This window comes from Onychostruthus taczanowskii, unplaced genomic scaffold (genome assembly GCF_017590055.1).
Source record: "Onychostruthus taczanowskii isolate IOZ18803 unplaced genomic scaffold, ASM1759005v1 scaffold78, whole genome shotgun sequence".
NCBI classification, from domain to species: Eukaryota; Metazoa; Chordata; class Aves; order Passeriformes; family Passeridae; genus Onychostruthus; species Onychostruthus taczanowskii.
In genome coordinates this window covers 3708872-3734918 of record NW_024505671.1, presented here as the reverse complement: position 1 = coordinate 3734918, position 26047 = coordinate 3708872, and the positions used below count along the sequence as shown (strand labels likewise).

At 39.4% G+C, this 26047-nt stretch overlaps 1 protein-coding gene across 4 annotated transcripts in view; it reads left to right on the top strand.

Annotated features, from left to right (window-relative positions):
• Positions 1 to 3420: 3420 nt before the first annotated feature.
• Positions 3421 to 26047, top strand: part of CHRM3 (cholinergic receptor muscarinic 3) — a 257443-nt gene continuing 234816 nt past the window's right edge. For 3 of the 4 annotated variants that reach the window (XM_041423483.1, XM_041423481.1, XM_041423479.1), the window contains exon 1: positions 3421 to 3530. The gene's annotated coding sequence lies outside the window, so the exon portion shown is untranslated. Of the gene's footprint in view, positions 3531 to 3555; positions 3713 to 26047 lie in introns of those variants that run through there. The other variant, XM_041423482.1, reaches the window with a different exon arrangement.

Sequence of the window (26047 nt, the reverse complement as noted above, 5' to 3'; positions counted from 1 at the left end):
GTATACATAGAAGCTAAACACAGGAATTTCTGTTGTGAACTGGGCACTATCATTTGGAAACAAAAGAAGCAAAAGAAATCTTTGTTGATACTATTTGGCCAGAAGATGCCTGCTAGCTAGCACCATGATTGAGCTGTGGAAGCAGCAGAATAGACACTGGTTTACAGTCCAGGGAAATCTCACCCCTCTGAGCTCTTTCCAGCTGGATGTACTTGGCACCTTGTCCAAAACTGGTATATAATTATATAATTTCACCTGTGTTGAAGGAAACTCAACCCAAAACCAAAAAAGACCACACAAAAAGATGATACAAAACTGCAGCTTGGATAAGCAGAAAGAGAAGGCCCCCATTTACAAAATAAACCTATGAAAGCACAGGTTTAGAAGAGCAAAAGTGTGGAAGGGACATTATAAAGACATTAAAACACAGGAGAATGGTGAGCTAGCTCAAGTCAGGCTAGTATCATCAGGCAAGATGAATGGGAATAAAGTACTCAGAAATAAATTAAAGCTTAAAATTAGAAGTTTCTAACTATTACAGATGTGAGGATCTGCTGTTCCAGAAGAACAAAATGGGCAGGAGCAAAAAGTAAAAGATGATTTTTATCATCTGTTCTTCTGAATGAAACTACATGATTCCTGATTCCATTTAATGAATGAAACCACAGACAAGGAAGTGATGTCACCCAAGAAGGTCCTTCAAGGACAACTTCAAGGAGTGCTCAGTTGATTTCTTAATGAGCTTTTTTGTATCTTAGCTGCAAATACACGACACAGAGCATCCAGAGGATGAATGCACAAATTCTGGGAACAGCAATGCCATGAACACAGGCACAAAAAGCACAGTAGTACCCAAGTAAGATTTCCTAGCTAAAAAAAAAAACAAACCAAACTAAACAAACAAACGAATAAACCCACCAAAAACCTCAACAGCATTCTAATTCATCTCCACCTCTGACTTAGGAATCTCCATCTCTGACTTAGGAATATAATGTAAAGACCTGTATTATACCTAGGAGCTGTACTGTGCAGGTTTAAACCTCTGGTCTCTGCTCAGCTAAAGAGCTTGTTAAAATCAGTGGATATTTTCTGTAAAGAGTATTATTTAGCAGTATTATTGGCAAATGTATTCCCATACCTTAGGCATCCCTAACCAGTTTGTTGACTGCCTTGAGACTTACTTCTTTATACAGACATTGTCCTATACGGGTTTTCTAGGATCATTGATTTTAGTGTGTATATACTTCTTCAAAGGCTCTGCAAGACTTTGCATGACTCAAGGTTAAATATATTTATGTTACACACTTCTACTAAGCAACAGAGCCCTGATTTATAAAGTATTGATATGTGCCTTAAAACATGGCAAATTCAAAGCCAAGTTGATCTCACCTTGCTTTGAATCTTGACATTAATTTCTAAAATACATTCTGCATTATGTACATAGATGACTTTATTCACAACCTCAGAAATTAATGAAGCTGTGGTAGATCCAAAGCTATGCATTTTTTGACACTGGTCTAATCATAACATAATTTATATCTGGAGTGGTTTTCCTCCCCCTTATGAATCGTCTATGCATTATAAAAATCTCAACCTGAGATTACCTTATCTATATTTAGTGTGCTTACAGCTGGGAAGCCCTTACACAAATTTAACAGCTAATACTAGCAACAAAAGGGAAAAGATGTTCGAATTTTCAGCTATACCTTCAGTGGCACAAAAATAAATGCATTATTTCCAATATAATTTTAAAAGCCAGGGGTGCATCCTGACAGCTCATCTCCAACATGTGGGGGTGCTGAGCCCTCGGCAGCTGAGGTGCAGAAACACCAAGGACAATTGCACTGTGAAGGGTCACCTGAGATGACTCAGAGGGGCTTGCAGCTGGGCTGAAACCCCAGCTTCCTATTACACAGGGTAGAGCTTTTTCTGAAGCTATTTTGAGATGCAAGGTAAAAAGAAAAGCACAGGCGGGCAGTAAAGCAACATAGCCAGAGCTCAAAAGCAGGGGAATCTTTGCATAGCAAGAAGAGGCCTTCATTTTTTCATACATAAGTAATTTTCAGTTTTTGCTTTTTCATCCCACAGGTATTTCTTTAGAATGCCATTAGTTTCCACTGCATTAATTTAAAACCAGCAGATGAACAAATTTTCTAAGTGTTGAAAATTGATACCTGGAATTTTACATATTCTTTCACAGGCTCTGGTCATGGCTACTTGTCACGACAGATCCTGTGGCATATTCTGCGAAAACCCCAGTGTAAGGACATAGAGTGCAGGTGATTCTTCCTCACTGAACACATAAGGTGCAAGATCGAGCCTGAGTTTCTAAAATTTTGTGATGAAGGTAGTAGATAATCTAAACGATATTACTTGTAAAGTTAATAGAGAATTGGTGCCCTCGAAAGGATACACTGCTGTTTTGTTTCTGTTCTCCAGAGCACTACTTTGTAACTTTCTCTTACACCTAGCCAAGAAATACACAAGCAGGCTAGCAGAACACACCCTGCTGCCCTATGCAACTTGGCGGCCAGCAATGCTGCCCACAAAAACAACTGCTAAATGCTGAACTTCTTTTGTGTTGAAGGGTTTAAAGTTGAATTTATTAATCTTTTATGACAGAAGAAACATGGCAGTGTGAGACACCTCAATTTAACACAGTAAGTTATCACATACTTCTAAAAGATCTTTTAAAATGCAGATTTTTTTTTTTACATTCTTCATGTTTTAATGGAGTATAAGCATATATTAATAAATTATTTGGCTTTCTATGAGTTTGTAGCATACCCTGATTAGCTGAGAGGGGGGAATAATTTAAGCAGACCTTTTGAAAAGTTGATAGTAGTGAATAAATACCATATAAATATATGTTATAGAGCTATATGAGGGTATGTGATTTGGTTGATGTCTCATTAAGAGGCATATTTAATATGTAACAGAAAATGATTTACTTTCCACAAATGGACCACAATCTTCAAGCAATAGCTGCTCACACGTCTCATTTAAAACCAATAAAAACAGATTAGAAAATCGGGGGGGGGGGGGGGGTGTTGAGAGGGGAGGAAAAAAAGAGTGAGAACTACCCATCGCAGACTGACGGAAGGCTTTCTCACATAACCTCCTCACTGAGTCCTTACTACGTCGCAGGTTGTTGGCAAGGGCGAGGGACGGCTTTGGCAACCCTTTGCTTTTAACTCCGCGCACCCCGGGGCGGGGGCTGCGGGCAGACTCTCCCCCTCTCTCGTCCCCGCCCGCCGCAATGTCCCACCAGCTCCGAGTCGCCGCGGGCCGTCGGGCCGCCCAGCTTCGCACCTCGGCGGTGCCGCGGCCGGCCGGGGCAGCCGGGGCGGGGGTCGCCGGGCGGGGCGGGGGGGTCCGGGCCAATGAGCGGCGCGGCGGAGCCGGGTGTCCCTCGTGCGGCGGCTGCATGGGGAGGGCGGCGGCGGCCGCGGGGCGAGCGGTCCCGGCGCGCCCCCGCCCACCCACGGGCCGGGACTGAAGGAAGGGGCGGTGCCGCTGCCCGAGCACAGGTACGGCGGTGTCGGCGTCGCGGGCGGGTGCGGAGCGCCCTCCTCCCGGCGGCGCCCGGCGGGGGATGTTCCGGCCGCCGGGGGCGCGCCGCCCGTGGGAAGCGCGCTCCTAACGCCACCTGGGCGTCGCAGGGAGCGCTCGGCTCAGAGTGGGCTGTGTGGGGTCTCCGGGAACCGGGCAGGTAGGAAGGAGGAGAAATGCCGGTTCGGGCGGGAGCTTTTGAGTGTTTGTCCTCCCTAGCGTGCGCGGTGTCAGCGGCGGGGAGCGGCGTGCGGCGCAGCCCGGGCCGGCAGCGCAGCAGGGCTCGCCGCGGGGAAAGTTGTGCGGGCGGTCCCCGCTTCGGAGCGGCTGAGGAAACGCAGAACCCTCCGTCCAGCCGGGGCGGGGGGCTGAGGCTGTGGCAGCGGCGGTGGCCGCCGGAGGGCTCCGCGTGCTGCGGCGGGGCTGCTCCGCTCCCGGGGGGACTCGGAGGAGCGGCCGCTCCCGTGGGCTGCTGCGCCCCTGGAGCAGCGCGGCGCCGTCCGCCCGCCCGCCGTGCGCCCCTGGCTCCGTGGGCTTGGGGATCGCGGCTGCACGGTACGCTGTCCTGCCTTGTGGCCGCTCGCCCCGGAGCCCGGAGCAGGGCTCGACGTGCCGCCGGGTGTCGGGCTGGTCCCGCTGGAGCAGCGAGGAGTGCGCGGCCTCTCCCGGGCAGGTGGTTGACAGTCCCCGCGGCTGTGCGGTGTCCGCTCCCCTCTGGATCAAGCGCGGCTCCTCGGGACTGCGCGCCGGAGTGCGGGCTGGAGTTTGGGAAGCATCGCTGGGTAGGGTGTGCGCTGCCAGCGCGCACACAGGAGTGTCTGAAGCAGAGCCCTAAGCGTTTACTTAAAACCAGAACTAGCCGTATTCCTTTCACTGTGCAAGTCTCGGGGACAGAGAAACCCAAACGGACTCCTGTGCAGGGCTATGGATCGGCTCGTGTGGGTTTTCATACTGATTAACTGCCTTCTGATTGCCTGGGATTACTTTGGAAAAACGCAAATCCCAGCTAATATCTGTGCTGACCATATATAGAAGTAGTCACCGACAGAAGTACTATAACTTCAATATTGCTGACACAGGTCGAGAAACTTTAAAAACAGCAAGAAAAAGCTGGGATTTCTCCTGAGGATGTTTTTGTCCAATAGATATATTTTTCAGTGTTTGCATCCTACATTGACTGAATTATTTCTACCTTTTGTTTGTTTGTTTACCTGCCTATACACCTCAAATTTAGTGAATGATATATTGATTTTATTTTGTCTGCCTCTATTTAATCTGGCAGTGTTTGGTTTGCTTACTCGTATTGGACCAGGACTGCAGTAGGGAATGCTGCTTTCTCTGGAATAGAAGCCTGGTTTGGTGGCTTTCAGAAACGTGCCTCAGCTTGGAAGCAAGCACGTTGCTGATACAGTAGCAATTTTCCACGACATGGAAGAAGTATTGTAGGATTTTCTGGTGTTGTGTGTTTTATATTCTCTTTTTTTAAAAAAAGAAATACATTTGGTTGTTCGTTTTTTAAATAGCTCTGCTATTACCAGAGGCTTTTATGTGTACATTATTGTCCTGTGGAGCAATATGAAGACCAATGCTGAATCTCATTCAAAGTGTTTTTATTTTAGTATCATGTGCATGTTAACTCCAGCAACAGGGTACAAGAATATGTTGTCTTGAGCTGAAACACTGAAAACAATTCTCTTGGACTGTTTTGGATGTAGCAGTTTTGCTGGATTTTAGTAACAGAGAGATGAAATGCTCCAGGGATAATCCAGTGTGAAATTCATCTGATTTACTGGCAGCCATATGAAAACACGTTGCAAGTTCTCTTGTTCTACCAGATACACTATGCTATCAAAACCAGAAATTCAGTTTTGTACATTTTCACATTTATTAAAAAAAAAAAAACAAAAAAAAAACCCAAAACCAATCTAATTTATTACAGAAACTGTTGTGAGGTGTGAATTCCTCTCATTTTCAAGTAGATGAATAGTAACTTTCTGGAGGGAGCTGACTGCATACGTTATGTCATACATCTGTATATTGTCTACTACAGTGCATTTTTCTTTCTGTTAGTGGATAAAAAAATCTTACTCATAGCAATATAGTCTGCATCCAACAGCTTATTAATGTATTTTTAGAGCAGCAGTCTCAGAGGTAGGTTTTCACAGTGAAAACCAACCATGACCGTATGAAATATCATAAACACAATGCTCAATGGTGCCTTAAATTACAGTTCTAAGTATCAGTGTTAAGGAGTAAAGTGTGTTGGTTGATTTGTAAGCTGGTCTAAAAAATTGTCACACTACGCTTTTCATTCTAAACCTATAGTAGCTGCTCTAAAATGATCCAAGCTCCCTTTCTTGAATTAGTATTTGGATTTTAGTCTTAATGCCATGAATGTTTTCAGGGTCAAATCCTGAAATGTTAAAGAAAATCTTGTGATGACTAATGAGGAAATTTCTTCCACATGAATACTACAGCGTTATGGTTCTTATGTTCATATTTTCTATTCTCCCTCAGTCTTCATTGTAGCAGACAACCTAATTGTGTACTTTGTGCCAGCAATTACTGTGCTTACGCAGTGCTATGTGACTCAAAAAGGAAGGGGTGCAAAAGGTGCTTGACACTAGGAAAACGTTTGAAGTGATCTGGATGACCTTAATTAATATTGTTCATTATCCTATTACGTCTTGTTTGCCATTAAGAGGAGATGGTGTTCTGAGGAGGAGGCGAATATCTGTGCAATATCTGAAGGCAATGAAAGCTCTGCTCAGTGCATGTAAACCCATGGCTGCTTAGTTTAGTACAAAATATGATTGTAGGGTTTATTAATACTAATGGTATCTTTTACTGTAATGGCAGATGCTCATTTAATGAAGATATATAATTAATCTTTAAAATAAGGAGCAGTATCAATAGGATTATGTGGGGGAGGATATGCGATGCCATCTCAGTATCCTTATTTGTATTTAAGTACCATAGTTTGTGAATAGGTGACAGATGTTTGAATGGACCTGTAAGCCTGGAATAAAAAGAAAGAGCCTGGTAATACCAAAAGTTTACTGTTTCAGAAATCCATTCAATAGTGTTGCTACTTTCTTTGTGACTTTGTTCTGTGTCTTTTTTCTATTGAAGAATATCAGTTCTGCTGGGCTACATGGTTTCTGTATGTGTGAAACTGTCAGAGGTGCTGGGAGAGTGTCCATCACCTCTACAAGCAAAAAGTGTGCCTCCTAGTCCACACAACAGTGTTGCAGCATATACCAGGCTATGTTCCTGATGGTGTTGGGGTGCAAAACATAAATAAATTCACTATAAGCCTGTTGTGCCATGATTAGATCAAGACTTCATGCGCAGGAGTTGTCTTATTTTTGTTTTAAGAGAGGATAAAAGCAGGCTGCAGTATTTTCTATTTATTGTGCCTTGGTTGAGTGCCAGCAGAATGCAACCTTGTCCATGTATGCCTGGCTAGGAGATTCAGTGAGGGCAAAGACAGAATCCACTCTTGGGAATGTAAAATGTTGAAATTACTGACTGTAAAATAGGTGACGATAGGCAATTAACCCCCTCGCATATTCTAAGTATGTGGTTAGTTTCATGCTGGAGGCATCTGTTGGTCTAAAGGAGGGAAGGCTTAAGTGAGTTTCTTTATAAAGTGCTTGCAAACTGGAGGCAAAGTTTTTTCTGTGGATGGAAAAACAAAAGGTGTCAGTTATATTACGAATGAGAAATATTTGGTTGCTGTAATGAGAGCTGGAGGTAGTTTCATACTTGTCTAAATTAATCCTGATGGAGATAGTTACAGAGAAATAATTAATAGTACAGCTTCAGTATGGATTATTGGAAAATGTTTTCCTGGGTATGATTTGATAATACAGATACTTGTCAATGTCATTACCTTCTCTTCTATGTTTTCTATGCTTTCTTGAGTAAGATGGAGTAAACAAAACCTTTTTAATTTAAAACAGTTTCCTGCAAGCAAATTCAAAGTTTTGTTCATTTAGCCCAGTGCAATTTTAGCCACAGTATCAGAATTCCATGCACACCAAACATCTGATAAATTGTCTATTTTGTGTTGCGGGCATTAGGCCCAGTCTTGGTCTCCAGGAGGTTGTGGCTGCTCTACGAGTTTGTAGAGAGTTCTTGTGAGGGTAGGGAATGTGACTGGGGGCTTCCAGGATTGTTGAGTTATGTTCAACGAGTTGATGGACTTGTGCTCTATAATGATGCATATTTTTGCTCTATAATGATCTATATTTTTGCTTTTCCTCTCTGGATAAGAAGGCTGTGTGATGATGATGTGTAAGGTTAACCTCTCACCTTATTTGGATAATAATCTGTCCTCATTCATTCCTGTGGAAAGAAGATTAATTATGGCATACAAAGATTTGTAATAAAAAAAGTCAAAATTTTACCTTTTACAGATAAGTTCATAGACTGAGAAATTTGGAAGGAAGGGATTTAAAAATACGTTTGAAGCTACTTGTACTCTTCTCTGTGTGTACATCACTTCTCTTAAAGAAGACACCAGGGGTTGGCCAAGGGGCTTTGTTACAATATTGTTTACCCACTGAGCTCTAGCTGCATGTAACATTTTGTCCATTACTACCTTATTTGACAGCATTAGATGTACTGGAACCAGACGCTGAGGACCTCTAAGGCTCCATGTCAAGTATGGAGAGACAACTTTACAGGTGAAATGTATAAAGTTGTGACAACAAAAATTGTCCTGCAGGCTCATTATTCTTGGCTGTCCCTCTCATAAACAGGAGAAGACCCTTCCAGCATCTAGGATTAATGGGTTTCAAGAAAGCCTCTCAACGTTCCTGCATGAAGGTATGAGGTATCAGCTGTAGCGCCTAGAGGAAATAAACCTGACAGTTTTGAAGGGGAAAAATGCTATCTATCATCCACAAGGATTTATAAAAAGCCTCCATTATTTCATTATGAAATAAGGAAATACGAGTTCAGTAATTATGTGGGATTCTAATAGCGGGAAATACATTATTAAGGCTGTCAAATCATACATTAAGAAAAATCTCACTAAATATATACTGAAGAAGCAAAGCATTCCATTTTCTTCTGCCTTGCACTGCAGTCACATAGAGCCACACTACATGCTTTATAGGATTGAAATAACAAGCCAAGCCTTTAAAAAACCCAAAACCTTAAATACTGTGTGGAAGGTCCTGGGCTACCACAAAACCAAATAATTTGGTGAGATAATAGCAGTCTTGGTGTAGATAATGAATTACCTCTTTGGTTTCATATGACCTGGAAAACACTTGTCTTCATGGCTGTTAATCAAGGATGAGAACATACTTTCATTCACTAAAAATGCCAAAGAAAGGTCCCTGCAAAACACTGAAAGAACAGTGTCAAATCTGCAGAGAAAAGTATTCAATTTCCCTTCCTGATACTACTGCAGAGGAGCTTGTCCCACAGGGTTCCGTTATGACTGAAAGGAGACACATCCCTGTGGTCTTATGGGAATTCCCGAAATGCAGTGGAGGCTGAGTCTGTCTCGAGGTATTAAGGCAGCAATATTCGTGCTGCATGTACTGAAGCATGAAATATCCATTATGCTTGCTTTTATAGCTGCAAGCTCTATAATGGTCACCTATGCAAAATCTTACTGCCTTTTTTTTTTTTTTCTTTTGGGGGCCAGAAGCCTTTTAGCACTTCCCCATGTTTCTCTAGTAAAAATTAATAGTGCTAATTGCCACTTCTTTTATCATTAATTTCTGAATCAACACAAAGTATTGCTATAGCAACAAATCCTTTTGAACTTCACCGCAGACAATTAGTAGGAGAATTCAATCTCAATATGTAATAAGCACAATTGTAAGAACTATTCGAAGGATTAAGGAACTTTCTTTTTAAAAAGAAGGGAAGTAATGCAAATACTCAAAACTGTCATGAAAGAACAGAACTTGAAATTTTTCAGCATTCTCTTCTTATTAATCATCTCCAGTTGCTGCACAAAGATGCATAGTTGCTTTGAACAAAGTATATTACAGCACACTCTGTCTCCTCAGAGAAAAAATGCATCACTCTGTGGAATACTCCAGAGATTTTTATCTCTGATAATAATGATTTGGCATAAACTGCTGCATCTCTTCTCAAAGTATGTTTGTTCTTCAGCCATGACAATGCATGTGCAGGAAAACCCTAAGCAGGTTTCAGGATTAGCTGGACAGGAAATAATCCAAATTTATGAAGTCAGAATTAGATGGTGCTTTATCTTTGCTTTTTCACCAGTTGAAGCATCTTTTTCATCGGAGTGGATTGCTATTTGCATTTTACCTTGTCATCTCTCTTGAGCACAGGCACACAAGGGAGGTTACACATATAGGCACACACAAAAATTAGGAGGCATAAGGGGTGTAGAAATGAGAAATACCTGAGGAACACTGAAAAAAAGGGGAAATGTCTAGCACTGCAAGTCTATGATTGATGTTATTACCTGTGATAGATTTTGAGGTAGTGAAAGCTTATAAATCTTTAGGGGGAGCTATGCTTCGAAGGATGGTGATTGCATTGGAAAAAGGTTGTGTGAGAAGAAGGTATAAGCACAGGTGAAGGTTAAGAATGATAAAACCAGAAATTGAAGGAAATGAAGAGGGTAGTCAAAGGAGGGGCGGTACTTGTAAGAGGGAAGTCTGAAGGGAGTATCCTGGGAGCCTGTGACCCTTGCATGCATACAGGACAGAGAAAATAAGGGGGAACAGTAAAAGACCCAGAAAAAAATTGAACAGTGTGACCCTAGGTGGTGAGGGGAGAATGTTCCTATGGTAGACATCCTGGGAAGGACATGGTGATTTTCTGGGGAGTAAGGGTTGTTTTGTGGATTCTTCTTTCACTCATGAAGTGGGTGGCTTCATAATGGTGCTTTGCTACCAAGGCTTCTTCCTCTTTGTATTATAAAGTATGTTTCTTTACTAGCAGTGCCCCCACCAACCAGCAGAACACCTGTGGTTACCCTGGCCAGACTGTTTGCTTTGCAGAAAATAATTGGGAGGAAATAAATACTGAAAATGCAAGGGCATGCAAGGCCACACCTTTGCAACTTCCTCTTGTCAGAACACCTCTTCTTGGAGATCTCTTCAGAACCTTCTGCAATAGTGGCGCAGTTAGCATTTTCAAGCAAAGTTTTAAATGCAAGTTGTTCAAATTGTTTCTCTTGGTTCTTCCTTTTGTTATCATAGTGGTGTGGCTTTGTTAACTATGAAAACTTAAAGAAAACTCTGAAATAAGGGTTAAAAGAGCATTACAAAATACAGCAGTGAAGAAATTGTCTCTTACTTCCAGGATTTTTTGAAATAAAAACCACTGTTCTTAAATGATCCTTGGACTATTTATTTATGTGCATATTGTTCTAAAATATCTCCTGCAGAAAGCATCTAGTAGCTCAGATATCATCTGGGTAAAGTCAGTTTAGCAGTCTCTTAAGAAGAGATTAATAAAAAGGATTGGAGTCCTGTCTTAGGCTTAGAGCTGCTGAGGTAAATTCAAGAAAACTTAAATCTAGTTTGGAGGCTTGCAGGGGAGACTTGTAGGTTTCAAATGTCTTTGTATTATTTGTCTGATCATTGTTGTGTATGAAACTGTCTTGTATTTTCTGTGGAAAGAGATGGAAGAAAGTCACTCAAAAAAAAAGATTTTCTCTGGAAGAGGCAAGAAATTGATCTCTAGTGTCTGGATACAGTATTAAAAAAGTTAACAAAGAATGACTTCAGAGCAAACACTGGTGAAGGGTCTACCTTGAACTAAATATGTGTTAAAGAGAAACTTGTAGAACTCAAGGGGTAAACGATTGTGCTGTAGAAAATAGTTGCTAAAAATACTGCAATAGAATGCCAGGGGAACTCATATAAATAGAAGAGCAAAGAGAATAATTTGTAGCTCCCATTTCTGGAAACTGCAGTTCAATAGCTGCTGGCTGGTGATGATGTGTTAGGCACATTGGTACTGGTTCTCCTTTTTCTTGGTGTCAATTTGCAGTGTGATATGGGGATGCATCAACAAGGCTGAAGGCAGTGTCTGGCTTTCCTGTTGATGGACAACCATAGCTATGTGCCTTGGGTTGTCAGGTTTTTCCTTTTCAGTCCCACATGCAGCTTTCACTGGAAAAACATAAAGCCTACTAAGACCTTCAAATAAAAATACGAGTGACTGTTAGTTTTCCTCCTGCTCCATATCTCCATTCAAAAAAAAATCTGTTGTTTTGTGAAAGCAAGTATATGGAAGGTGAAGATGAACTCTATTTTTCAGAAGCAGCAGACGGTGTTTATACTGTTCACTACTGAGTCAGTAATTTTCTTTCTCACTCAGTTCAATGAAAGCTGTGTTTGTTTGCCAAAGGGAATGCTAAAGAGGCAAAAAAAAAAAAAAGGGCAAGCAAGATTGAAAAAAGGTTTATTGGGTTAATGTGGCTGGACTTTGGTAGCAGGGGGGATGCAGGGGCAGGCTGTTTGTGAAGCTGCTAGAAATTTCTCATATGTCAGATGAAGCCAGTGTCAGGCAGCTCAAAGGTAGTCCCACTGATGGCCAAGGCTGAGCCCATCAGTGGTCATGGTAGCAATTCTGGGAGGACATATTCAAGAAGGGAAGATGTTACTGTGCAGGACAGCAACTCTGCAGATCCAGGCTCGGTGAAGAAGGTGGGGGAGGGCAGAAATTCCCCAGCAGCCCGTGGTGAAGCAGCTATGGAGATCCCTGATGGAGCAGATATCCCCTGCAGCCCATGCAGGAGGCCTATGCAGGGCAGGTGGTGCTCAAAGGAGACTCTAACTCTGTGCAGCTCGTGCTGGAGCAGGCTTCTGGCAGGATCTGTGGGCCCACGCTGGAGCAGGTTTTCTGTCACAAAAGCCTGGATCGGGTTTGCTTGTGACCTTGCAGGGGACAGTTGGAGCAGGTGATGAAGAAGTGCAGTCTGGGGGGCAGACTCAGCTTGTAGAAGTTGGTGAAGGACTGTCTTCTGTGAGAGGGACCCCGTGCTGGAGCAGGGTAAGTGTGAGGAGTTCTTCCCCCTGAGGAGGAGAGTGCATTACAGGCAATGTGTGATGAACTGTGAATTTCCCCTAATCAAGGGAGAAAAGTGTTTTTAAGATTTGGGTTTGATCTTAATTATCTTACTGCAGTGCTGACAGGGAAAATTTTACAACTTACTGCCAAAGTGGACTTTCTTTTGCCCATTAGGTCAGTCAATGAGTGATCTCTCCCTGCCCTTACCTTAACCCTTGAGTCTTTTGCTGTATTTTCTTTGCCCTGTTCAGTTTAGGAGGGGAGTGATAGAGCAGCTTTGTGGGCACCTGTTGTCCAGCCAGGGTCAACAAAAGGTTTATAAATACAGCAGTAGACTGAAGCTTTACATGATGAAGCTTTTCAGGGCACTGAAATCTGCTGCTGCTGTTATCTGTCAAGATCAGCTCTTGAATTACGGTTATGGTAAAATCAAACTTTTAAATGCCTGAAATGGAAGAATGATCTTTATGTGACTCTTGTAGGCTAACAGCCTACAAGGAGAATAAGGAGAAAAAGCAAAAATGATCTCAAGATAATGATCTCAAATAAAATAGGACATGGAAAACCTCATCTCTGCTAATTTCCTTCCCACAGTTTTGGTATATTTACACAATTTTAACTTGTTGTCATATTTTCAAGCTAAGAAAATGGAACTTCAAATATAAATATGATCAGGTATGTTGTTTCCAAGAAGCAAATATTGGAATTGAAACAATTTTAATGTACAGATGACTTTTTAATGTTGCTAAATATCTAATACCTAGCAACCTGCTACTATTGGCATGCAGAGATCTTATCCTCGCTACATCTATTGGAAACTTTCCATGGTACGGTGAGTCATGCAGGTGATCAGTATCCTTTAATGTGTCAGATATGATGAACTTTTTTCATTTGATATGTTGTTGCTTGGTGGATTGGTTTGTTTCTAGGAATAATGCATCCCTTTTATAACAGCTGTGCACTCGGCTTCTTTTAAATTTTGCTGTTGTACTGTTTCTATAGAAGGTAAGGAGAGTTTAAAAGGTTCATTGAAAAGGAAGGTAAGGTTCCTTTAAAAAAACCCAGCAAACAACAACCTCCACCAAAAAACCCCAAACAAACAAAAACCAAACACAATCCCAAAATCTTATTCTTTTGATTTACCAGATGGGAACATTTCCTGGGTATGGCTCATATAATGGGATGGATAATAATTTATTTGCATTTTATATTGATTTTTGTAAGAACACCACTAGAATCCTGAGGACACTTGGACTGCAGTCTTTGTGACTGTGTGACTTGTATGACTCTGATTCTGCTTTCCAATTCTAGTTGGCATTGGGTGTTGCAATGACATTAAGGAGAGTGTTTCTGAATCTTAATGCTGGGCATACTGAAACCCTGGATTTCCAGACTGGTCCTTTGAATTACTCTTTTTAATTTTTTTTTTAAATTTTTTTTTTTAAATTGACCATGTGTTTGGACCTGCAGTTGTGTTTCTTTTTAGCCTGATCAGGTATTTTCCATTATATATTTACTTTTTAGTACTGTAAAAATAACCTTTGATGGCCTTTCACTTGGTTTTTAAATTGGTAATGCTGCTGCTCCTGACCTGAGAGTAAAAAAAATTCAAGTCTTTGTGGACTCATAGGTAAGTGACTTGAATCTACAATGTTGTTGTTAATTTAATTTTTTCATGGATTGTGAAAATTTTGCACCTAAGTCATGGCCAGTTGCAGGTTAATATTGTCAGTTTAGGGAATGTAAGATAATCACCATACTGGTTTTGACAGAAGTACTAAAAAGAAACATTTCTGTAGGCCATTTGAGAATTCTAAAGATAAACATGATAGGTTGTGCTTGGGCCTGAATGTGTTTATTAGAAAACTCTCTTCCCTTTTACCCTCCTGTATCTGTCCTTCTCCCCTCTCCCAGCCTTTAATGCCAAGTGTCCTGGATTATTAATGATTAAGAGCAATGAATAAATGCAGAAAAGGTTCATGTTTGACTAGCTTATGCAGAAGGTTGAACTTAAGAGGTATAACATAAAGAGGAAGCACTATAGGCGCATTCTTACATTTGGTAGTTGTATGTATGCACCATCTGACTGTTTCTATCATTCTTAAAAATGTTTGGGGTGGCACCAAACACTGTTAAGGTAAAGATTGGGTTTTCTTTCTGTTTTGATTTTGAACAAATTGAGGTTTCACTTTAGCTTATATTTCACTATTTTTTGCCTTTTTTTTTTTTAAGCACAGACAAGGCTTTTTTTTTTTTTTTTTTTTTGTTGGGCTTTTTTCTGCTCAGTTTTACTTGTGGGTTCCTTATAATTGTTTTTGAGTTTTCCGTTTTTTTTTGTATTAAAGATATTACTCTCTCTTAGTTAAATTGGAACAGAAGTGTGAATATTAGAAGTGTGTGGCCAGTTGGTCTTATTTCAGCTAATGATGTGCTTGGGGTGTACGTGTGCAAAATACACTTCAAGGCCAGTCCTAATCAACTTAAGAAAACTAAATTGAAATAAATATCCCCAAACTGTTTGCAGCTGTTAAATTATATTAATTTAAATGAGATTAAAGCTCTATGTGTAGCTATTTTCATATGAAGATAAGCTTAAGCAATATTCTTCCATTGATCCTAGTTCAGAGTAACAACCAGACCAGAACCTTTCATTTCAGGATTATGACTTCCCCTTTGAATTTCTGTTCTTGTCTTTTTTTCCCCTTCTGTTCGTTAGCTGTATGTAATTTTTCAAAATATTCTTGTTTATATGTTATTTGCAAGTTTGTTTCTGATGCAGTGATCTATATGTATATATATGTATATATTAAAACTAGTGAGAATCATGGAACTGGAGTAAACATTCTAAATAGGTAATTATGCACAAAAAGTATAAGAATAGTGGTTTTATTCATAAAACCTTGGGTGGGAAGTTTTGATTTTGTGTGTGCTTGTTAATAGATGTCAAATGTGGGAAAAAAACCCATGAACCATTGGAGAAACTTGAGTGAAATGTCACACATGAAATAGAATTGAGGTTCTGTGGAAGCAATCACTGTTGTATTGTGCGTGTGAAGGTAAGAAAGTCATATTCTGAATCAGCCTGTAAGAGTGAGAGATCCTTGATAGAGTATAGCTGTATTAGTAGTAGAATTAATGATGGATTTGTGTTGTTTTGGCATTTTGTCATTCCAGCAATATTTGGACAGAACTGAGAGAGCTGACTGAGAGCTGAGTAATGCAAAGAACAAAAAAGATGAGCAGCTAGTGACTCTTATCAGTAGGCTGTTGAAAACTGCTTGGGGTTTCAGTGATATTAGTAGGTTATTTGACTGCATTATTTAGTAGCAAGGCTTTACCTTGCTTCTGAATTCTTACTATCTGGATTTAGTGATATGTTATGTCCACTGGAATATCATGTAAATATGTGAAAATGGCTTCAGCAGAAATGTAGTGCAGAATTCTTTAAAAAGGATGAATGACTATGTTAAAGTTTTATTCAGCAGCAAAATAGTTATTGAGTGTTTGCTAGCCATCTGAACTTTACCTAAATTGACGATCATATAAAGCTAACAAAAATTTTAGACATGGGCAAAGAAAAGGTGATTGAAATAAGGAAGTTATTTTCCTGAGTCTATACTGTCACCACAAGGTAATACAAAATGGAATATGCACAGTATGTTTGACTGAAAGGCTAGTTTTACTTCTGTAATTGTAAATATTGTGTGCAAACAACCATAGGAGTATATTGTGGCATTTTATCCTGAGGAGTTTAATTTTAAAAAAATGTGTGCTAACATCAGAGTGGTTATGAATTAACCATGTCCTCTTAGCTCACAGTTACTAATATCAATTTTTACCTCCTCCAAAATCATCTACAGAATACCAACTATGTGCACTCAGCTTCTGCCACCCCTGAGAATTTTAAATAACTATAGCTGAAACTCTTTAGGCCTCTTGAGGGAGGGGGAAAAAAAGGCAGACCGTAAACAGACCTGCTTACCAGCTGCCTTGCTTTCCTTTCGCACACCCTTGGTGTTATACCCTTTTGGGTTCTTTCTGTGTGTTTGTTGATCTTTCTGAGATGGAAGTCACTAAAAATGTCAGCTGAGTGTTGCAGTTTCCATACAGGAAAAGCAAGTGTGTAAGTAACAAATTGTGAATTCTCCTGTTTATATTTAAATGTTTTGACTACCAATCCTGTATATCAGGAGTTCCTTGAAATTGTTGTAATGCCAGTCGACCTGAAATACTCTAAACTTAAATGCTACAAAGTGATTTTCTTATATAACAACTTCAATAAGAAACGTGAAAGAACCTCTGGCCTGAGGAATTTGTTCACTCTTTTTACAAAGCCTGTAAAAATTATTCGACTAGCTACAGTCAAGGGAACTTACCTGATTTTTCAGGTGTGATCTGTGAATCTCTGCAGTTCCACAACAACTGTATTACTACCTCAGGAAACTTTTAAACTCTCTGGCTTAGACAGCAGATGCACATGATACTGTCTATTTTTCACTGAGTTAGTGCTATGGGATTTCCCCTTTGCTGCCAGTGTTAATCCTCTAGATTTAGTTAATATTCAGAGAAAGGAGCTGAGGACAGTTATCTTACTGCAGAGACAAGCTGGCCACCCAAGAGAGTTTAAAGTTTATAATGACTGTAGTCATTGAGAAGGAGCTGGGGCAGTTTCTGTCATTCATAGATCCGAACTGCAATGCTTTCAAACTTTGTCATTACCTTTATGCCTTGAAAATCTAGACAGATATTTTCGTTTCCACAAGACAGTGCAAGTTGTCTGATATTGAGGTATGGGTATCTGGGGGTAATGGCAGGCATGAGATAATGGGAAGTGATGTTGAAATAGTTCCCTAGCATGATCCCTGACTTGGAAACGTGTAAGCACTCACAAAGGCACTTCTCAATTAGAATGAAATGTCAAGATTTGGCTCCCGGAAGTCTTTGTATATAATTTTAACATGACTCTATTATGGTAGGATGCAGCTGTATCCCAAAGTTCTTGTGGGTTTGTAAACTGCTTGTTGCTAATAAATCCTCTAAGATTTAATTTTTTGTCCCCTGAAAAATGGAGCTGGTAATCTACTTCAACAAAAAACCCCCTCTCCTCCCAAAAAATCTGCTATAGTTCTGTGGCAGCTAATCCAATGAAACATTTACCCTTTTGCGGATCATGTGTTTGTTTTTTTCTGGGTGTTTAGTTTGAGGAAGTAGTTTGGAAGTGTGTTTCCAGTTTCCCAGACACCTGTTACAGCTTTCTTTCTTGAAACTGTTTGTTATTTCTGAGGCTGCTGTATATTTCTTGCTAAACTATAAGGCTGTAGTCAAATATTTCCACAAGCTGAGTTGCTGGAAAACTCTTAGGTGACAAATGTAAGCTGGTACTATGTGTCAGTATAGCAAGTGTGTTTCACCATTAACGTGAACTACAAACAGAACCATAAGCATGTCACAGGAGAGAAGCAAACTGCATATGTTGGAGAAAAAAGAATGAGCACTACAAGGGTGGTTGTGGATTAAGGCATTTGGAAATTCTTTTACAGGGAACTGGGTAGATTTAGCAGTGCTCTTCTGCCCTATTGCTTTTGCCAGAATGAGGGTGTAAAGAATTCCTCTGTATGCTCAGACAAATTGATTCCTTTTTTTTTCTTTTTTTTTTTTTTAATTCTTATTATTATCTGTTTGAGTCTGCTCTGTGTAAAATATGTTCCTCACCTCTCCACTAGAAGCACGGTAATCTGGCAAGCCAGCAGAAGGGGTGAGGACATGGGCAGCAATTGCCAGACCGTCATAGTACATTAATTTTACCTAGATTATACTTTGGCCTGTGATTAATACAGGTCATTGCTGCCTGGTCACATTGTAGATCATGCTGAAAATTGTACAATGACAAGTACAATTCCTCTGAGTAATTTTGACTCCATGGCTTAAATAATCATTGTTGAAAGACAGTAAGGAAACTGTTTATTTTGAAAATGTTTCCAAGAAGTCCTAATCACCTTTTGAGGTAAATGGAAGAGTTTCTGCTGTGGGATTACTCTTAACTGTAGAAAGCAGTTAGGTTGAATACTGAAAAGGTAACAGAAAAGGTAGTTGTTTTCCTTTCTCAGGAAGTAAAGCGAAAAAATTTCCTTGGATTGGGTGGATTTGCTCTTTACCACAAGGTTGAGTGGGATATCTTTGCAGGTCAAGGTAGGAGCTGATCAGGCAAAAAATGTGTTCTCGGGAGAAGGATTTGGATGAACAATGCTTAGAAGCAGTCTAGCTCTATGCCTGCATAAAATGATGATAAAATGCATCACTGGATAAGAAGGGGGAATCATTAGCTTAGGATAGAGCATTCATTTGCCATACAAGGTAGCATCAGGTGCCTTGTTCTTAGAAGTTTTCCATATTTCTCCTTTTCCTTTTGAGGCTTCCTCAAAAGGAAGTCATATGCCTCATACAACTTTCCTGGTTTGCATTGCTTGTAGATCATGGTTGTACTTTTTGTAACCAGCTGGCACATACCTGAGCAAGAACTGCAGCCTTGATGTCACATCCCTCTTTGTTTATTAGTGAGCCTCCTTCTTTCTGTCTTAATTGTAAGTTGGATGTTTTCTTCCTCCATGTATTTCATAGCACATGGTATAGCTTCAACAGGAAGGTGAGAGTTGTATGTGAGTGACTCGGGGGATGGCTGTCCTGTAGCTGCTTCCCCTGCTATCACTATGCTGACCACTGAGCAGCCTTCCAAGAGCCATGATTTGTCTTGATTTGGCTTTTCAAGTAACCACTGCTTTGCCTGAAAGCTATAAAATGCAGAAATCCTGGTGCTCCCTCAGGAGTAGCTGGGCTGTCTGGGAAGCAAGAACAAGAGCACAGCTGGGGCTGGCAGTCTCTGTGTGTACCATGTTCCTGTTCATCATTCAAAGCCTTTGGAGAAAAGTCCTGCCATGGAGAAAAGTAAAGTCTCAGCTGTGTCCTTGGGAAGTCAGAAATGAACGCTTGAACCCATGGGTTCAGTTCTGTGCTGCCTCTGAGGATACTCTTTGGCCTGACTGATAACTGTAAACTCTGTGCATGGGCTTTTCTTTCAGATATGTGTCTGTATTTACATGCCTTTTCCCTGCTGGTTGAGTGTAACTTATTTACTTGACAGAAGATGATTCAGTTTGGTCTCTGTTTTGCCTTTAAAAAAAATATTGAAAAATAGTAATTTGGGTTGAAACCAATTGATTGCAAAATGGAATCTATTTGCTTCACAGTTTCTCTTAAAAGACAAAAGGTTTTATACTTCTGAGTTTCTTGTGTGGTTATATTTAAAAAAAAAAAGCAAAACCACAAACTGTGTGAAAGGATTAAAAGTTAAGTCATAAAGCAAAGTAAATTATTTGTTGACAACATTCACAGCAAAAATTATTTTAAAAAACCCAAACCAACAATGCAAATCCATGCATACTTGTAGTAGAGGTTTTACTGCTGGAAGTTGTTTGCTGGCACCTTCTTTCAGGGGTAATGACTCAATACATGTGTGTATAAGCACAGCTCTGTAACCCCCACTTCTTGTTCATATTGCAGGAGCCTGGCAGGACCTTCGAGAAATGATAGCTGCTCTTCAGTTTTCATTGCATTACATCGATGTAGTATGTCTTTAGAAGCTCAAAATTCCCTTCTTGTCACCTTGTACAATTATGAGAGTTTTTTTTTTTGCTCATAGGACCAGATAACTTGTAGTGATGAGCAAGTGGGAGTAGGAAGAATAGAGCTTTGTTCACTGAGTCCTATATAATTACATTTAAAATGATGAATGAGTCAAGGCTAAGTTATCTGGGTATCTATGCATACTTACAGGTTAGTATAGGTACAGTAATTGCATTTCTTAGATAATTTCCTTATTCTTTTTATGTAAATGCTTGCAAGAACACAAAACTTGCATTCAATAATGACTTTCTATCACTAGGCAAAAAATTAACATCAGAAAGCTCTTCCTGGTATACTTAATTCCATATACAAAGTACTTTACTAGTTTGGCCCCAGAAGCTGTTCCATTCTCTCATGTACATATATTCTTCATTGCCTTGATATCCCAGGGAATTTTGTTCTTGGGTGGAAGTAAACAAAAATGTTCCGTCTGCTATTTTAAGCAACAAGTGGAAACTTTCATGGGTGAAACAAAGAGTTGAAATATAAACTTAAACAGCTTTCAAGTTCAAGTTCAATTTTGGGGTTGTAAGCTGCTTTTGTGAGACTTCAAGGTAGCTTCATTGCTTCTTACAGATACATGATATTGCATGACTGCAAAAGACTGTTAGCATTTCCCTGAGGTAACAGGAGGGAGAAGAGAGTTGTCTGAGAAGACTGAGGAGCTGGAAACCTTCACTCATCCATTTGAAGTCTCTGTTGGCTTCTGTAGTGGGAACCAACTAATGAAGAAAGCATTTGACTAAAATTTCTGACTATCTGCTGGTTTTTTTCCTCATCTTCACCTGTTTTTTGGTCTTTTCCAAGTTCTTTGTACAATGAGTCTAGAAAAACTCTGGTCTTGCCAAAAGTGCTCTTTAGGTGCTATAAAAAACCAGTTTTGTTTATATCCTCAGATTTTTGCAGCATCTTGTCTTGTATTACCCACTGTCAGGATAGAAGTTGTGATTACTGATGTTCTTCTTCTGAGCTCCTCTTTTTGATTTGCATTTAAGCTGAAGGTGCCTGCAGTTGCATGTCATGTTTAGTATGCTGCTCTGCTATAGAGATAACAGCCAAATAGAGATACTAATCTGTGGTGTGAGAGTTATAAAATAATCATACAAAGCTCATAATGATCCCAATTTGTCACTTTGGATGCTGAATAGCCTTTTCTGGGGTGCCAGTGTAGATCTGTAAGAAATAAGTTGAATATCATTTTGATCATCAGATGCTTAATTGGGATGAATGATGCTGGAATTGATACAAATGTTGTGCCCAGTCCTTTCCCAGAAACACGCTTAAGGGAAATGTGCACTGAATTCTTCCTCTGTAAGAGCCAAAAGAAATTAATCAATTCACCTCTCTAGAAAGAGGGCCCAGTTAGGTTTAGTATGTTGGACTTAAATTTTTTTCTTGATATTCATGTTAAAAAACCTTAAGAGGAAAAGCTAGTTGCTGTTACTATGCAGGTATATTAGCATTGTTAGTGCAGATTCAACTGCTTACATCTTTCAGGTTTACAGCATTTATGTAAAAGGTGAAATAGAATGTTGTGGTGTTTGTGGTCTGTTGTGTTTTCGTCCTTAGCATCATTTTACTCAGTCTGAGAGAAGTGTTTATCTTTTCTAAAATAATATTTTTACTGTGCAGTTTTTAACTCTGGAAGCATGATGGACTGCAAAGCAAGAATACCTAGATTAAAGTTCAATTTATTTTGAGCCTAGGGCTATAGAACCAGTATCAGGGAGCCTGAATAAAATAATTCAATTTTTTGAAGGCACTCCCACTTTAACATGGTTTGAATTTTCTGTCATGGACCATTTCTCTTTAATTTTCCCATTTCTTAAAAATCCTGGAAATGTGAAAAACTGCACTAGGTGAGCTAAAGATTTGTTGACTTAAATTCTTTTGTCTCTCATAACTGGATTAAACAATGCATGTTTTTATTATTAGCAGACCCCATTTTAAGTTGGAGCAAGTAGGAAATAGATGTAATCTGAGCAAGATACTTATTCTGCTGAAGGTGTATCAACAGATACTGTCAAATATTATGTTTTAATAGCCCATTCCAATATGTACTTGTGAAATAACTGATACCGTTATCATTGCAGTAAGGTTTTTTTCTGTGAAATATGACACAGATATGGACATTCTAATTTCCAAACTGAACTAAATGTTACTATAATCATAATTATGGTAGTCTAGTAATACCCATGGATGTTGAGATGAAATGGTAGCATGCAGGAGGGATGCTGTTGTTGTGGGAGTGGTTGAAGCACAGAGCTTTCTGGTGCAGCTGGACTTTTAAAATCTGCAAGGATAATCACACTTGCTCCTGAAGCATAGCAGTTTGAGGCTACACACAGGATATGTAAACCTCTCACATAGGCCGTGTGCCAGTCAGGAAAGGTGAGGATGCATTTAAACTGCAGGTATTATACAGTTTCCTAAACTGAAATTTTGTTGCTAGTTCAAGTTTAAGGCTTATCTCTGTGAAGGTCATCAGATATCTGGTTACAAATGAACAAAGATTTGGTTTTGAAATTATAACTGAAAAGTTTCCCTCTCTGTGATGGCTCTCACTAACAGGCTTATGGGTTTTTATTGCTGTACTGACACCTGTAATAGTGACTTCCATAAAGAGACCATTTCATGTACACTGCCACTGAAATATCTACCTAATGAAAATGTGGGTGGTTTTGTTTTCCTACCAAAGTTTTTGTCTATGACATGAGAATTTGTCACACCTTTTTGCATGCTGTGAAGTACCAAGCTTATTTATTTTGTGTGATGGTTTGCATAATTAGGCTTCACCAATATAGGAATTTGTTAAACACTGTGAAATGCTATGAACGCATTCAAGCTTTCATACATGTCTTTAAAAAGTGCTAGTTTAAAACTGTAATTCACAGGTGAGATATTGTAAACTCAGTGAGATACTTCTCTCCAATTTATGTATGTTGCTCTCCTTAGGACTACATGAAACTGCCCTCACATATGTGGTATCATTTCTTCATATGCATTAGAAAAGAGCTGGAGATTATTTCAGCATTTCCCTGCTCATGTATGTCTCTCTTGTTTTGTTACTATACATTAGTATTGATAGCTGTTTTTTCTAAAAAAATATTTTTTTACTTGACATGAGTACCACTGATTTTCCTCCTTGGCTAAAGTAGACTTTTTTTGTCTATTCTACTGAAAGCATAAGTAAAGGTTACATCACCGTATAGTAATATTTGTATCTATGCATTCTGAACTGTTAGTGTGCCTTGCTCTTAATTTATAGTATTTTCCTTGAAAAATTGCTTAATTTCAAGCTCCATATTTCTTTTAAAATAAATACCCACAAACGCAAATTATGAACAAAATTTTTGAGAAATAAAATATAGTAAATTGTAAACACAGGTGGGTTTTGTTAATTTTCAGTCAGAAAAATAAATCTGATTTTGTTTTTTAGTTTATGCTTTTATGTTATTGGATTAATTTCCTCTGAAATAATAAAGAAAATGTTGCTTTCAGATAGTCATGGGAAAACTTGAAAAATACTGATTGAAATCTAAGCCTCCAACTAAGACTACAGCCAACACCTAGAACTACCTCCAAAGGTGGTTGTATGACTTTGTTTTGTTTGTTTGAAATTATGTTGATATTTAGTGTTCATAGAAGTAATTTTAAAGTGGTACTTTCAATTTATGGATGAGCTATAAAGATACATTTAGGAGATGTTTCACGTGTTGCTTAGAAGGAAAAGGAGGTATTTGCAGGTTTTGCTTTGTTTTTTTAGTTCTTCCAATTCTGTTTGTGGTCTAATGTAAATTTAATGAACTTTCTTGGTCTGAAATATCTCTTGGAATAAATGAAATTCACGAATCATTCTGAAATTTTATAGAGTAAGGACTAGGCATGTTTAGTCAGGAAATATGAAAATAAATGAGGTCAGTTTAATTGAGGCTGACATTTTAATCTCTGTCTGAGTAACTGTGGTATATCATGAGGGCTGCTGCACTGTCTCACATAGTGGCTTTTATCTGTATAAAGCATGGCAGTTCTTAATGTGTTGTGCCAGCCAGTTGTGTCCTTGTTTAGAAATTAAAGCTTTTTTAGAAATTAAAGCTGACCCAAAGTAAAATGTATCTGCTATTTTCTAAAAACTGCTCATTTTGCAAAAGTTCTTAATTTGTTTTTTAAATTCATCTTGGAAGTGAAGCGAACTTTGATCTGTTCAATTAATCCACATTGTGCTTGTGAAGAGTACCTAAGAGTACTTGTGAAGAGTACCTAAGAGTACTTGTGAAGAGTACCTAAGAGTACCCACTACTACAGAGTTTGTCAGTCAGGTGTCTTAGCTTTCCGCTGTGGGAGGATGCACACCTCCCCTTTCAGTGTATTTCGATTTTACTGTTCCTTTGAATAATTCTGCTTTATTCTAGTGTTTGTAGTCTCTAGAGAGACTATGCAACAGAAGAAATGAGCGCCTAAAGTGCAGCTCAGAATTGAGGAATTTCTGTCTTAAGAAATAGTTAAAAAGTGATAGTTAGTGTCAAGTGATAATTAAAAAACATTGGTGCACTAATATTTCTGTCATAATACAGTGAAAAGTGAAACAGCATGTGGAAGGCTGTATACTCACTAGATTTGGGAAAGGTAGGGATAAAAAAATCTATCATTGCCTGCAGTGAATGAATGCGGACTGGAAAAAAATGAAAGCACTAGGGAGCTTTCTGGTTGTTAGCCTTTCTCTGTGGATTGGAGAGCATTTCTTCCCTTCACTCCTTCAGACATTTTAAAGCTTTAGATGGCCCATCTCCTCGGAGATTCTTGACTGCCCTGGTAAAGGCTTAAGAGGAGCTGGCTGGGACTGATGCTGGGAAGTCAGCCCAGGCTGTGCAGCCAGGAAAGGAAGGAAGGTCACACAGAGAAAACATGTGAAGAGTCTGAGGACCCGTTCACCTTCTAGAGGAAGATGATGTAAGATCAGTCTTCTGGAACTGCACACAATGTTGCAAGTTCTTCCTTTGAGGGGAGGTACCTTATGTGTATGGACTGGAAGGCAGCAGAAGCAGCACAGCTTTTGTATTCTGTTGGTACTTGCTGGGAAAGGTAGAACAGCTTTTGTTCCTTGCTTCCACGACAGGTTATATGTTATTTCTGGTGAGTCCTAATAGAAAATGAGTAAGCAGTCCCAGAAGCAAAGAATGGAAGTTGGGATGTGCTTATCACTTTATTGCACTAATTACATTACCAATAAAGCATATGCTAAATGGATTAAGGATGCCATCTCAAAAGTGGCAATAAGATGCCTCCGTCTCATCAGAGTCTGAAATAATTTTTGTTAATGATCTAGAAACAAAGATGAAATCATTGACAATTATGCTGTCTACACATTTTATCAAAAGAGTAAACAGCTATGATGATGAAATCAAAGCAGTTTCACAGTTGAATCAGCCAGTTTTTAAAACTGAGGAAATCAGACAGACCCCAGTCATAAGGCTGGGATTCACAGTCTAAAACACTTGGATTTTGAAAGGGTCCTTGTCCCCTAGGTGGTGCTGTAGAAAAAAAAAGATTGTGATGTTTGTATATTCATGATCTATATACGTGTGTATGAGAATATGCATCTGTATATATATGGGAATATACGTATACCTATGTGTTTGTGTATATATGTAAAAAACATCGTTTTGATCTATGAGGCTGACCCTGGATACTTACTATATGAATTGAAAACAAATGTAAGGAATGAGGAGGAAAACATTGCGAAAAGCAAATGTTCAAGAATTTAGGATTAATGCCTCTAGGAGGAAAAAAC